At 46.5% G+C, this 4,703-nt stretch overlaps 1 non-coding gene across 1 annotated transcript; it reads right to left on the bottom strand.

Moving 5' to 3' along the window:
* Positions 1 to 305: 305 nt before the first annotated feature.
* On the bottom strand, positions 306 to 412 carry LOC118570133. The gene has a single exon (XR_004943131.1). It is a non-coding gene; the product is annotated as a U6 spliceosomal RNA (small nuclear RNA).
* Between the last annotated feature and the right edge of the window lie 4,291 nt (positions 413 to 4,703).

Raw genomic sequence — 4,703 nt, forward strand, 5'->3', positions numbered from 1 at the left:
GTTCTATCCTAGGTCTCTGGGCTGTCCAGCCTCTGGTTCCTGGTCCTCCAGGCAGCGTCAGGCATGGGCTCCCTCTCATGGTGTGGGCCTCAGGTCGGACCAGTCAATGGTTGGCCACTCCCACAGGTTCTGCTCCACCATTACCCCAGCACATCTTGCAGGCAGGGCAAATTATAGGTCGATGGTTTTGTGGCTGGGTTGGTGTCCCAGTCCATCCACTGGAAGCCTTGCCTGCTTCCAGAAGACAGATAGATGGTTCAGGCTGTGTATCCTCAGTTACTAGGAGTCTTCACTAGGGTCACCCTCATAGCATGGAACAACTCACAAATTTGTGTGGCATCCCTGTGCAGGGTTCATGCTAATCTTCTCTGCATAATTTCAATTTTAGTACATGTGCTGCCAAAGTGGGCACCCAAGGTGAGTTTAATGCAAACATTTTATTGTTCCATCTGGCATTTGTGATCCAACGGTTCTGTAATTTTCTGGTATATAAAATATACCTCAAGGTTTCTAAAACCTAAAATCTAACACATTCATGCCAAATCTGTTTATTTATTAGGCTCTTGTAAACCAATACATTTCAGTTCTGCAGTTTTGCCCCGTGACTGTGGGCAGACCTTCAGCGCCGCTTCCAAGTCCAGAAGTGACACCTCGCCATTACCATTAACAAAAGCAGCAAGACTGGTCAGCTTCCCCTGTCTTTGACTCTAAATCAGCTTGCAGTCCTTAGAGATGCTTCTATCTATCTGGTCCCGTGAGTGCCATGCAGGTGTGTTGAAGATGCAGCCGGCAGCCAAGGAGGCTGGGCAGCTCAGAGAGGCAAAGAGGAGCAAACGGACCTCTTGGTGCTGTTCGGTATTCAACCTGAGAGGTCAGATGGGGCGATCCCTCCTAAAGCAAACCACAGGAAGGAAAACACCCCATGATTTTACCTCTGGGCCACAGCAAAAATGTTTTGGGTTGGGGGGGGTATTTATTTTTATTTTATTGGCTTTTTGAGATTAGGTCTCTCTGTGCAGCCCTGGCTGTCCTAGAACTCGCTCTGTAGACCAGGCTGGCCTCGAACTTGAAGAGATCTGCCTGTCTCTGCCTCCCAGGGGCTGGGATTAAAGACATGCGCCACCATGCCGAGTTTAAAGAGCATTTTGCTCAATTTCTTTGCAGCCTTTCTATATTGTACATTGTATTTTTAAATTATATTACAGTTTTTACCTGTTCCATGCCTGCTTTCATTGAATAGTTTGTTATAAATATTTTAATTTTTTGTTTGTTTGTTTGTTTTGTTTTGTTTTCTTTTTTGAGGTAAGGTCTCAAGTAGCCAGAGCTGGCTTCAAACTCATTTTGTACCTGAGGATAACTCTGACTCCTATGATTCCGGCCATTGCTCTCCCAAGGGCTGAAATTTCAGGTGTAATTAACAGGATGCCCAACCTGGGGGTGCATGCTTTTAATCCCATCACTTGGGAGGCAGAGGCAGGCGGATCTTTATGAGTTCACTGCCAGCCTGGTCTACATAGTGAGTTCTAGGCCAGCCAGTGTGGTGACACCCTGTCTCATCAAAACAACAAACAAAAACATTTATGTGATATTTTTTATGTACCAGTCACTACCCAAACCCAAAAGTACTAACTCATGACCTTGTACCAGTTTCTCTGTCTCTAGAGGCCCCTCTTCCCACCCTGCCCTGATGTGTGACCCCCAGGCCAAGCTCTCCAAACTGCTTGGAGGAGCCGGCTCGTAGCCTCTGCCGACCTCAAGTTTGTCCAAGACGTTCTAGAAGGAATATTGTTCCAGCTCTGCCTTTCCCTCTCTCCCTGCACGAGGATTTGCTGCTAGAGTTCGTGGAATGTAAATATCTTCCATATTTATTTATTTTAGGTTCAGCCACGTGATCTGCTTTAGCCAGGGCAACATTTGTGGTCCTGGCATGAGCGCAGACCTGGACTGGACCGGACTGGCCAGTCTGGTTTGGCCTCTGGCCCCTGTTTCCACTGGGACAGGCCCAGGAGGCGGATCTGAGCCAGCTCCAAAGCGAGGCAGAACCCTGTCAACCCTGGAATAAGAAAACAAAGGTAAGCAGCTGGAGCCATGAGTTCAGGCTGCCCGACCAGTGCGGCCATGGCCATCTGAGAACAGACGTCTGAGAAGGAGGCTGAGGCAGAAGGCAGGGCTCGCCTCCCCTTCTCTCCCTGTTCCCCTCCCCTCTCCTCCCCTCCCTTCTTCTGCCCTCCCTGCCCTCTCCCTTTTCTTCTACCCCTTCTCCTTTTTCCCTCCCTCTCCTTTCTCTCTCCTCCCCCTCCTCCCTTCCCTCTCCTGCTTTCCTCTGTCTACCCATTTCCTGTGTGCTCCCTCACACTGTCCCTGGTGCCCTTCCGCCACGGGACAGGCTAGCCTTGCCCCAGCCTTACCCTCAGCTCTGCAAAGAGTCCTGTATTAACACCACCCCCCAACACATACACACCCAGTTGGAAGAGTTTATTTATATCCTGTCTAGACTCTGAAGAGACAGCACCGTGGTTAAGAGCACGGTTGCTGCTTTTCCAGAGGGCCAGGGTTCAATTCCTAGCACCCATATGGGGGCTCACAACTGTCTTGTAACTCCAGTTCCAAGAATCCAATGCCCTCTTCTGACCTCCTTGGGCACCAGGACAGGCGCATGGTACACTTACATCATGCAGGCAAAGCACCTATACACATTTAAAAGTATAATAAATAAATCATTGTCTTAAATCCTCATAACTGTTCTGTGGGTGGATACCATTGTCCTTATCACTAATGAGGAAAGTGAGATTCAGGACCATAAACCTGACAGGGTCACACACAATGGAGCTCTGTGGCTGTCACTGGGCTCTGCTGATGTGGCTCTCTCTAAAGCATGGTTTATTTACCAGTGCCTTTGCTGGTGGTGTTTAGATGATTTTTCTGTTTTTGTTATCATGCAGTTTCCTTTGCTTGCTTTTCTTTTCTCTTAAGGACACTGCAGGAGCGAGCCTGCTTTGGATGCTGGTTCATATATAGGGTGCAGACATTTTCTAAAAATACAAAGTATGAACTTTCTTTTTTTTTTTTTTTAAGATTTCTGTATTTTATATGTATGAATGTTTGCCTGTGTGTATGTAGTCATCATGTGTGTTCAGTGCCTGCAGAGGCCAGAAGAGGGTGTGTTTCCACCGGTACTGGAGTTAGAAATGACCATGAGCCTCTTGACTAGCTGGGAACTGAACTCTGGTCCCCTGGAAGAGCAGCAAATGCTCTTAACATCTGAGACATCGATCCCACTAGCACCTGCTATGCTTTTCAAGACAGTGTCTCATGTAGCCCAGGCTAGCCTTGAATGCCCTATGAAGTTCAAAGATGACCTTGAACTTCTGATCCTCCTGCCTCTGCCTTCCTTGTGCTGGAATTATAGGTGTGTAATAGCATGCTGGGAAACTCTTTCTTTCTTTTCCTTTCTTCCTTACCTTTTTTTTAAGTCACTATGTAGCTGGGCATGGTGCTGTATGCCTTTAATACCAACCCTCAGGAGGTAGAGGCAGGTGGATCTCTGAGTTCAAGGCTAACCTGGTCTACATAGCAAGTTCCAGGACAGCCAGGGCTCCACAGAGAAACCCTGTCTTGAAAAAAAATAAATAAACAAACAGTCAGTGCGTGTGTATACTGTGTGTGTGTGCCAGCTCCTGTGTATATATGTGGAGGTCAGAGGTCAATGGCAAATGTTTTTCTATATTGACTGCTTTAGCTTTGAGACAGCGTCTCTCACTGAGTCCCTGGGATCCACTTAGATCCGTGTCCCGCCCCCTGTTACAAATGTTCCTCCAGCTTTTACGTGTGCTAGGGTCCAAACCCAGGTCCTCACAGTTGCACTGCACAGCAGGCTCTTGACTAATGGAGGCATCTCCCAGCTCTGTCTTTCTTCTGAAAACACTGCATTTGAGCCTATTAAGACAGGCTATTCTCATTTATTTAGCTGGTTCTCTGGAGCTAAATGTTCAGTCACTTCATTTATTTCTTCCTTTTAACTACAACAGCTAAAACGCCTCTGGACATAATTAGAGGAGGAAAGACATTTGCACAGATCTCTGATTGTTCCCCTAAAGCACATTTCTATATCACTTCAGCATAATTTACTGGATCAATAACTACTCACATTGATAGGGTCCGTGTTTCCAATGACAGCCAGGCTTACTCCTGCTACTCCCACCAGTACAGGGCATTGGATTGCTTACATTAAACTTAAAGGGGAGGAGCCTGGAGAGAGCTCAGCAACGAAGAGTACCAACTCCTCCTCCAGAGAGCCTGGGTTCATTCCCAACACCTGTATGGTAGCTCACAATCCTGCATAACTCCAGCTGCAGAAAAGCTGATGCCATCTTCTGGCCTCCTTGAGTACTGCACACACATGGTGCATACACACACACACACACACACACACACACACACACACACACCAAGCAAAACATCCATATACATAAATTAAAATAAAAACAATTTTAAAGGAGCAGAGCTTTTTTATTAATTTACTTCTATTTGCCCACTCAAAACAAAGAATTTTTCACAATTTTGCTGTCATTTGTACTTCTATGGCTTGTCCCAATGTCTTTTTGGTCATGACCTATATATAAGGCTTCCTCTAAATGTCTATCATGTAAGCAGCAAAGGTTTTCCCCATGTCTCATTTTAATTGTACTTTTTACAAATGGATT

The sequence above is a fragment of the Onychomys torridus genome, chromosome 18, assembly GCF_903995425.1.
Source record: "Onychomys torridus chromosome 18, mOncTor1.1, whole genome shotgun sequence".
Lineage (NCBI taxonomy): Eukaryota > Metazoa > Chordata > Mammalia > Rodentia > Cricetidae > Onychomys > Onychomys torridus.